Source organism: Zootoca vivipara, chromosome 12 (genome assembly GCF_965207765.1).
Source record: "Zootoca vivipara chromosome 12, rZooViv2.hap1.1, whole genome shotgun sequence".
NCBI lineage: Eukaryota > Metazoa > Chordata > Lepidosauria > Squamata > Lacertidae > Zootoca > Zootoca vivipara.
Window position 1 is genome coordinate 24,282,880 of NC_142595.1, and position 10,938 is coordinate 24,293,817.

The window sequence follows — 10,938 nt, forward strand, 5'->3', positions numbered from 1 at the left end:
ACAAAATAGCAGTCCAAAAAAAAAACCAATGCCTCACTCCAAACTAGGTAAGGATTTGGAGTTGTTCACATGAAAGGCTGTCACTTCATTTCCTCCCCCTTTCCTCCCCATCTTCTCTACCCATAGGTGTAGCCAGCATGGAGGGGGGGGGGTCCACAAATCTTGTTGGAAAAGGCAGACTGCAACCTTTCCATTGGGCATATGGAAGTAGGGGGCATGGAGGGAGACAGCACCCAGCAAAACATCACCACAGGGAGGGTATTTTTTTCACCATAACTCATGAAATCACAGGTTGGGCACCATTGTCATTGTAAGAGAACAAGGGAGGTGTTTGTGGTGATTTCCAGTACATCTTATTCTGGAAAAATAGAATTGACCACAAACTGATTACTCACAAGCAGGAAATATCCCAATCAAACAGGTCTTCCCCACACACAAAACCCCCCAATTTCACAACATAGGAGTAGTGTGAGTGGCTCCAGACCAAACCATCTGTCGGGATAGCTAATGGCGGTCACGATTTCACCGAAAACCCAATGAACCTGTGTTCATCTGTGGCACGAAAGGCACTGTCAGGAGAACTGTGAGGTATGGCCTGGCCAGGACAGACGCCTGGCCAGGACTCAGGATTCAAATTAGGCCCCAGCAGCACCCTCATGGGTGCCTCCTTTCATGCCCCCACCTCTGCCAGAGAAGCGGTGCCAGAATAGGTGCTGATTTCCTGCGAGATCTTGCGAGATCTCATCAAAGTCTTGCAAGATATCAAGGAGGGCAAAAGATCTCATGAGATTTGGGTGAGATCTTGCAAGCTCTTTCAGGGAATCGGCGTCAGACCCAGCACTGCAGTGCTTGTACAGCAGCCCTCCAAGTGTCCCTATTTTCCAGGGATGTCTGTGATTTAGAGAAGTTTCTGATTTCATCCCAGAATGTCCTGCTTTTCCTTAGGATGTCCCTATTTTCATTGGGTGCTGGTACAGCAGCCCCTCTAAGTGTCCCTGTTTTCCAGGGATGTCCATGATCTGTTAGGATGTTCCTATTTTCATTAGAGGACACAGGCCTGGCCAGGACAACCTTCCTGTTATACATTCTGGGCTGGACGAGGAATCTGACCCTCACCTGAGTCTACTCCAGCTGAGGAATCACACACCTGCTTCCCAAGCTAGTGAGCCCCACCTGGGCTGTGGGTCTGCGTCCTTGCCAGGCCATAGCTCATAGCTCTCCTGACAGATGATTTGGTCTGGAGCCACAGAGTGGAAATAAAGGATGAGATTGCCCGCCATATACCAAGCACTCTACTATTCAAATTAGGCCCCAGTGGTTTTCTCATAATGCCCTTCTTAATGTGCCTAATTTGCCCACCTTGCTTTGGTCTGCTACTGTCTAATCCTGAAGTCTCTTCTGTCCAAGCCCTTTGTGCCACAGATGAACACAAAAGGCTTGGACATAGAAACTTCAGGATTAAAGCAGACCTGTCAATAGGGTTGCCAGACTCAATAGAGGACAGGACTTCTGTGCCTTTAATTGCCCTGCTCTCTTTTGAGTCTGGAAACCTTAAAGAGAAACCAGCAGACCCTTTGTTTAATTTCCAAGCAAAGGGTCTGCTGGTTTCTCTTTAACGTTTCCAGACTCAAAAAAGAGCAGGGCAATTAAAGGCACAGAAGTCCTGTCCTCTATTGAGTCTGGCAACCCTACCTGTCAAAGAAAGGATTGGTGAGTGGAATGGAAATTAAACCAATAGTGAAATATGTGGAAGTTGTTTGTTACCCCCTCCCCAGCAAACCCAGGTAAGTTCAACAGAGCCTTGGCAACTTATTCATACTGATATATGTGGTCCAATTCAACCAATGTCTCATGGGAAAAGCAACAAAACAGGAAAATAACTTTTCTGCTTATATAGGTTGATAATATAATTTTGGTTACTGAGAACAAACAAATGCAGATTTAGATGTTGTTCATGTTTTCCTCTAGGCTCTGTGATTCAGGATTTGACACCCTGTTTTTAAGCAAAACCTTGGTAACCCATGTGGGCTGAATTAGACCTTTTACTTTCAGAAGACTCAAGACTTTCAACCTCTAGCGTGCAGACTGGTGTGGGCAGGGCTTCAGAAGCCGTTTTGACTCAGAGTGGCAAGAGTAGAATTCAGAACGGGCCTGGCCTACTGAGTTATTCACATCTGGGGGAGTCTTTCCAATCCATATGGAGGCAGGAGCACACTTAAAATTGTGTGTGTTTTTCATTATCCATGCTCTTTTCTAGAATGCAATAGAAATGTGTCAGGTACTCCATTTCCCAGCAAGCTGTCCAGCAGGGACTCTTCCCCCACTTTCTCAGCAATTCTGCCTTTTGGGGTAGGAGGACTGGAGGTTCAGGGGCCTGCATGGAAGAAAGCTTTGATTTGAGAGAGTCTGCTGCTTGTTTGGACTCTCCAGTTACAGCTTTAAAAGGCTTTAAAAGGCTGTCCAAAGGAAGTTTTAAACTTGATCCCATCTTGGACCACAAGCTTAACATGAGTCAAGAGGTGTGATGCAGCAGCAAAAAAAAAGCTAAGAAGTAATAGTACAACTCTATTCTGCTTTGGTCAGACCACACCTGGAACTGTGTCCAGTTCTAGGTACCACAATTTAAGAAGGATGTTGACAATCTGTTGATGTGCGCAGAGGAGGGCAATCAAGATGATAAAGGCTCTGGAAACTTAAAGAGCGGTTGAAGGGGCTGGGTATGTTTAGCCTGGAAAAGAGAAAACTGAGAGGAGATATGGTAGCCATCTTCAGATATCTTTAAGGCTGTCACGTGGAAGAGGGAGCAAGCTTGTTTTATCCTCCTCTGGAGGGCAGGACTTGAGGCAATGGCTTCAACTTACAAGAAAGGAGATTCTAACTAAACATCAGAAAGAACTTTCTGACAATAATAGCTGTTCAGACTCTCCTTCCTTGGATGTTTTTAAGCAGAGTTTGAATGGTCATCTGTCATGGATGCTTTAGCCGAGATTCCTGCATTGCAGGGGGCTGGACTAGAGAACCCTCCCAATGCTACAATTCTATGAATCTACTAGCTGGCCCTGCCACACATTGCTGTGGGTTATTTGTGTGATTTCCCCTACCCTGTGCCAATCCATGACGTATCCCTGTGATTCCCCTACTCCTCCCCTCATCCCCCAGCTTATTCCTGTGATTCCCCCCTCATCCCCCTCCCTCATCCCTGTGAATCCCCCAACTCTGTCCTGATCCATGGCCTATTATGCCCCCTCTTTCCCCCACCCCCAGCTTATCCCTGTGATTTCCCTCCTCTCCTCCATCTAACCCCCCCCCCGGGTTATCCCTGTGACCAGTTCATATTGCACACAATCATTCCCCCAATGCATGTGTTCTGTAAAATTTTGCCCTGTCCCAACCCTGACTCCCCTACCCATGAGTGTTATGTGAAATAAAATTTATTCTACCCAAAGACATGGCCCTGTAAAAGGCCCATATTCCGTTGATTCTATGCTGCGGCCTATTCGGGGGGGCCCCCATCCCCCACCCAGGCAGGCCCCTAAATCCACTCAGTCTAGTCTGCAAAGCCGAGGCGAGATACTGTGGAGAGGGCAGGTTTCATCCCTGTGTCTCCCCCCACCCGGTTCTGACCCATTACCTATCCCTGCCCCCTATTCGGCCCCACCCCCACCCCACCCAGGCAGGCCCCTACCTCCACTTGGCAATGTTGGGCCTTGTTGCTGCAAAAGGCCTGTTTTCAGTTGGTTGATATGGAAGATCCCTTTTCAGGTATTCTGCCCCCAAACTGTGCAGCACTTAGCCTGGTAGCTGATTGGCACCCTGTGTAATTCTTTCAGCAACAGCATAATATGATGGCAACATTCTGCCCAAGCAAGCCACTGAATTTTGTGCTAGCTGCAGCTACTACAGAGCACTCTTGTCTGTAAAGCAGGGCAAACAGCCAGCCTACCTTCACTACTTAGGACAGAAGCTGCTGTTTCCTTTACTGAAGTCTTTGGAGAGAGGTCAGTGGGCATTAGACAATGCACCATACAATCACCACTTCCCTGCAAAGAAGCTGATCTAAATGCTCATCATGTTATGCATGCACACCGTGGTGGAAGATGCAAGGCACTGGCGCATAGCTGACAGGCAGAACGGGTGGTTGAACCTTTCCTTTAGATACATGCATATATTTATATATAGCTTGCAATGCAATGTAACAACAAAAGGCAGGTTGTGGTTTGGCTTTGTTTTCCATCTTTAGCAGCAGCCAGGAACAGAAGAACCATTTGCATAGAGTGCATAGAGATTTTTTCCCCCTCTATGATTTGGGCAGTGTTGCCATTTTGACAGCTGCAACAGCACCTTTGTGGGGGCTCCAGGGCTTAGGGGACACCAAACTCTGTGTGCACCAGTTTGATTCCCATGGTTTATTCCAAAGGGCCCAAGGAATTACAATTTCACTAGCCAAACCTTATCACCAGGAGCCATAGCTGCCAAGTCTCCCGTTTTTCACGGGGAACCCCCGTATTTTAAACCGTTTCCTGCTGGCAGCCCGGATTGGGAAAAACCCCATAAATCCCCCGGATTTCTTACCTGCCAGGGAGGCTCCATTTTGGGTCCTGGCGCCGCCTGATTTCCAGTGCCCAGACATGGGTAGCGTGGCACCGGAAGTCACTTCTACGCATGTCCGGACATGCGTAAAAGCGGCTTCCGGTGCCACGCTGCTGCTGATCCCGCATTTTTCAGCGGGCGGCTATGCCAGGAGCTAGTTTACACTGAGGGGATAAGCCTGTGCCAGGTGGGGTGGGTGGGGGTGGGTGCCACTGCAAGTGAGGCAATTCACATTATGGAATTCTTCTCTATTGGGAGGGGGATGCTCTCCACATAGAAAACTCAGTGTCAGATAGAAGCGTTCGGGCCTAGCCTTGTCCCTGGCTTGTAAGCCTTCTAAGAATAAAAATATGACCCTGTTGCTACCAACAGAGGAGCAGAACATCTTGCACACACCCCTCCCCTAGCCCAGACAGAACCATCCCTACCAGGCAGAGGGCCTTCTCGGTAGTGGCGCCCGCCCTCTGGAACGCCCTCCCATCTGAAGGCAACCCTGTATCAGGAAATTTTTAATGGCTAATGTTTTACCATTTTTATCTAAGCTGCCCAGAGTGGCTGGGGAAACCCAGCCAGATGGGCGGGGTATAAATACAGTGGTGCCTCACAAGACGAATTTAATTCATTCTGTGAGTCAAATCATTCTGCGAAAAATTCGTCTAGCAAATCCCATAGGAATGCATTGATCTTTTTATATTTATTTTATTTTATTTGCCCATAGGAACACATTAATTGAATTTCAATGCATTCCTATGGGAAACTGCGATTCGCTAGATGAATTTTTCACAAAATGAATTCGTCTTGCGAGGCAACCTCCGATCACAAAACATATTCGTCTAGTGAAAAATTCGTCTAGCAGGGCATTCGTCTAGCGAGGTACCACTGTATTATTATTATTATTAGGCAGAATGAGGTGGCTTCCCCCGTTGGGTGTTGGGGGTAGTGGTGAACTGTTGTGGGACAGAGCTGTTTGTGCCCCACATGGCCTGCAACTCCCAAGCCAACCTGCTGCCCTCAGGAATGGCGGGTGGCACCGTTTCATTACCACTGTTGAACTACTGTAATATTCCGTGAAGGCTGCCCTATTGGAGCAAAAGGGGGCTTGCTCCCTCAACCAGCCTCCACCTCTCTTCCTTCTGACTTTACAACCAGTCCTATACGCTTCTTCCTTCTCCTTAGTCTCAGCATTGACTTTGAGGAAACTCAGCAGGCAGCAGAATGGAGGCAGAGCGAGAATTAGTTGGCTCTGCCTTTCTTTGGCTCTGGAGTCGCCTAGCGTTTGGCCTCTCTGCTTTCCGTCCCACCGGCCTCAAGGGGCACCCAGCCGCCACGGGTAACTTTCACCTCCCAGTCGCACTCTCTGCTTTCCACCTGGGGCTAGCAGCCACTGACATGTGGGGTGGCAGGACATTGAGAACACATTGGGTGGGGGGAGAAAGGGTTGAGACAAGGTCCTGTTTTGAAAGTCAAGCTCCCCATGGCTGCTACAAGCAATTAAGAAATGACAAGATGTTGGAGCAAGCTCAACATCTCATCTAGCTTGGTCCCACAGACTAGGGCCTTATTGGCAGTGGCGCCCTCCCTGTGAAACGCCCTCCCGTCAGATGTCAAGGTTATAAACAATTATCTGACTTTTAGAGGACATATGAAGGCAACCCTGTTTTTGATGTTTGACGTCTTATTATGTTTTTAGGCGTGCTGGAAGCCGCCCTGGGTGGCTGAGAAAACAGGAAACCCAGCCAGATGGCCAGGGTATTATTATTACAGTGGGACCTCGGGTTAAGAACTTAATTCATTCTGGAGGTCTGTTCTTAACCTGAAACTGTTCTTAACCTGAGGTACCACTTTAGCTAATGGGGCCTCCTGCTGCCGCCGAGCAATTTCTGTTCTCATCCTGAAGCAAAGTTCTTAACCCAAGGTACTATTTCTGGGCTAGCGAGATCTGTAACCTGAGGCATCTGTAACCTCAAGTGTCTGTAACCCGAGGTACCACTGTATTATTATTATTATTATTATTATTATTATTATTATTATTATTATTATTATTATTATTATTTCCGTGTGTCTCTGCCTTATGGAAGAGCAGCAGCACTCGCCTTTGCTGGCTGAAGACAGCAGAGTGGTGCCTACACTTCATCATGACCTAACCCTTCCCCACTCAAGCAACCAGCATTGGGGTGTTAAGCCTTGGTCCTATTGAAATGGATCTTAATTTAAGCTGTGTTTGACTAGTCCCATTGGTTTCAATGGGGCCCAAATTCAGCTAGGTTAGTCTGCTACTATAAATGAATTAAAACTGGCCGAGATCTCTTATGCACAAGGTTGTACAGTATTTTTCTTGCGGGTTAGACATTTTTACAACTTCCTGCTCATACGTACTCGGTGCAGAATCTTTAAGATCCACTTCCTGGAAGTGGTTTTTAATTTTTCTAAAAAATATAAAAAAAATCTCTAGAAGATAGATAATACACCTGTTTCTTCTGCAAGATATGGCTCTGCGGTTACGGAGTAAAGCAGTTGCTAAACCATTGAATGAATCTTTTTACATTTAACAGATAAAGAAAAGGGCAAATCAGGCTGCAGCCGTGCAGAGCGATAGCAATCATCCAAAGCAAATTTTCAAGGAGAGCTGGTAAAAATCACTCACGGGACACTCTCTGTAACCACGCTTCCCATGGGGAGCAAGGTGAAAAGGGTCTTCCTTCATGGCATTTCCCTTGAGGAGGTTGTGGTTTTTTTCCTCCTGCTGCTGCAACGGCTAAATTTCAGTAACTGCTCAAGTCCTCAAAGCTCCTTGAGAGTAATTAACACATATTTTAATTGTTTTATTCTAAGTAAACGAGCTTGTTGCAAAAGATGGGGGGTTAAAGGGGAGGGGTCTAATATAAACTAACTAACTAACCGCTTAGTTAGTGTGGGCCACACTAAGATATGCTATAATTGCCCCATGATTACCCATTTTTCTGGAGGAATGTGTGATTTTGCCTCATCTTTTAGTGCCTCATCTTTAAGCTGGGGGCAACAGCGGCAAAAGTGAGAGTGCTGCTGTTATCTCTGTAGACACGTTTTTGCGTGTGGTGGAGGAGGGCTAGCTGCCTCTGCGGATTTGCTCATGGTTTTTATGTTCTCCCTGTGTTTGTTGTTTGAGTTTATATTGATGCTTTTAGAAGATATCTCATCCTGATATCTGTGCCCCTCTAGAGTGTGAATTTTGCCATATTTTTATTTTGTAGTGTTTTCTTAGGATCGTGCAAACTGCTTAGAGGTTTCTTTCGAAACATGAAGTGGTATACCAATTGCCAGGGCCGGCTCACCCATTGGCTCTAGTTGTGCGGGGCGCCAGGGCGCCGGGGCGCTGAGGGGTGCTCCAGCAAGTGGAGGAGCTGCGCAGCGGCCTCCCTTTTCCCTCCTCTAAGTCTTGCACGCCCACCAGCTGCGCCGCTCAGGGGAGAGCAGGGAACAGGGGCACTAGGACCCTGTTCCGCTCTGCACCGCCAGGGTCATCCCTCACTCCGGCGCTGCGTTTCATTGGTAGAGGCGACGCCATATGGCAGCAGCTCTACCAATGAAACACAGAGCCCTGTTGGTGGGAAGGAACACAGCGCCCTGTTGGGGCAATGAAATGGCCGGGAGGCCTCCTGGCACTGCCCGGACCCACCCGGGTCCTGTGGCCCACCCACGGAAGGGGGAGGCCGCCGGGACCCAGCAAGCGGCAGACTCGCGGGAGACGGCCGGAAAGGCCCCGGCCCACTGGGACAAGGGAGGAAGGCCACGCAGAGCAGCGGCTGCCCCTCTCCCACTCAATCTGGCATCTCCGGCCCCACGGGAGACAGACAGGGCCACGAGAAGCTGCCGGGTGGCCTCCGGCACAGCGCGGCCCCGCTGTGAGGTGCGGAGGCCGCCGTGAGGCTCCCACCGCCGCCCAGCATGCCAGGCCCTAACACTGTGCCAGGGAGGCTCTCCCCGCTGGCTCCATGGGGCACCCATCTGGCCTCCGCTGCCGGTAGGAGGGCTCTGGGAAGCCCCAAGGCCTTCCGGCGCGAGCGCCTCCAGGGAAGGTAAGAGCTTTCCTTTTTCCTTTTTTTTTAAAGGGGGGTAGGAGTGGGAGGGCGCCTGAGGGATCCCTGCGCCAGGGCGCCTGATGAGCTTAAGGCGGCCCTGCCAATTGCCCAAATAAACCTGCTATAAACAGAGGCAGCGAGAGCGAAGGAAGAGGCATGCGGACCTACAGGGCTAGTCATGAAGGGCACTGTCATTTCTCCCAAAGTTACAGCATACCTCTGTGCCTCACTCCCAAGGCTGATTCTCACATGGCAGCCACACAACACTCTCTCTCTCTCTCTCTCTCTCTCTCTCTCTCTACCTGAAAACTGCCGCCCCCAGTTCTCCCACACATATACATACAGTGAGCAAGGTTGTCTGGGGATTTGGAGTGAATACGAGTCATCAGCATGTTGATGACACTTAAGCCCTCTTTCTCCTTTTCATCTAAACCAGGCGAGACTCTGAAAGTGTTGATGGTGAACACGCCATAGCTTCAAAACAAATTGTTTCCTTCAAAGACTTCTGGTGGCTGTGGTTTGTGAAGGGTTGCTGGGAATAGTAACTCTGTGTGAGGGGTAAACTACAGGGCGCAGAATCCCTTGAAGGAATGTTATAGAAAAAATTGGGGGGTTTGCTTTTGCTGCCCAACTCCCCAAGGGACTGAGTCCCCTGAGTCCATGATCGGTCAGAGATGAACGGATGGAGGCAAGGCAGATCTTTTTTTGTGTGTTGCAACAGAGTTCCCTCCCCTCCTTGCAAGGAGGTAAGAGAGACCCAGAACAATGGTGTGCAAGCCCTTATAAATACTTTTGAAATTGCCCACCCTGTACCCCAAGACCACCACCCCAAAACATCACAGAAGGAGGCGGTCTCCAGCAGAATTCTGAGAGTGTCGCTTCTCTTCTGTCTGCCAGGATACCTGATAATGCCTTAGGTAAAGGTAAAGGTACTCCTGACCGTTAGGTCCAGTTGCAGATGACTCTGGGGTTGCGATGCTTATCTCACTCTATAGGCCGAGGGAGCGCGCGTATAGCTTCCAGGTCATGTGGCCAGCATGACTAAGCCGCTTCTGGCAAACCAGAGCAGCGCACGGAAACGCCGTTTACCTTCCCGCTGTAGCGGTACCTATTTATCTACTTGCACTTAGACGTGCTTTCAAACTGCTAGGTTGGCAGAAGCTGGGACCGAACAACAGGAGCTCACCCCATCGTGGGGATTCGAACCGCCGACCTTCTGATCGGCAAGCCCTAGGCTCTGTGGTTTAACCCACAGCGTCACCAGCACCACCAAGATCTGTTAGGAGATGCCTATTCCCTTCCCGGAATTACAATTCCCAGCATTCCCTCTGATTGTTAAGCCACTTTAGAAATTGTAGCTTGGGGGGGGGACTAGGTGCCTCCCCACAACTCTCAGCATCCCTTAACAAACTACAGCTCCCAGGATTATTTGGGAGAAGCCGTACATTTAACCAACATAGTTAAAGCAGCAGAAGAATAAGAAACAAGGCCAGTACAAGAAAAGCAACTCCGATAACATATCAAAGGCTTCAGGAACTGAAAATGTTTTTGCCTGGATTAAAAAAGGTCTCAAGTAGGGATTTATTGTGGTATTGTATGCATTGTGCCTTGCAGTTATTTTTTAAAATCATAGTTTAATAATTATTTATTGTAATTGTTGAGAGTGAATTTCTGTTTAATTATCATTTCCTGATCTTTTGAGAGTTAATTTTATTCCTGTTATCAGAAGGTCTCAAATGTAGAATAAATGTTCAAAAATGTACAAGGCAAACACATACATACTGTAAGTATATGTCAGAGACGTGGCTGAATTGAAAGCCTGGGAAGTGTCTGACTCTGGAGATGAAAGAATGCCAGTAAAGAGGGAGCCAGGGTCTGACTCCCAGAGACAAGGGGTTGGAGCAACAGACAGAGCAGGAGCGGGTTAGTTCAGCCCCCCTTTCATCAAGAGCTCCCAGACTCAGATAGAGCAGCAGACTCGGAAAGATCACAGGCAGGGGGGGGGAGATAGACAATATTGAGAGGGTTGCTATGCAACCAGGAGGGATGCAGCATTTAGAGGGCTATTTATTGGGGGGGGAGTCCACCCACCTTCTCCCCGAACCAGAAGAGCTGAAAGGGTTAAAAGAGAGGAAGGGCTGGACTTTTGTACCCTCCATGCTGCAAAAGGGGCAGAGACTCAGAGTGACCAACTCGTAGCTAAGAGTGGTACGCCCAGAGCCGCTCTCTGGATGTTAATTGTAAATAAACGTACCATAAAACTGCCAGAGACTCATTCATTCTTATCGGA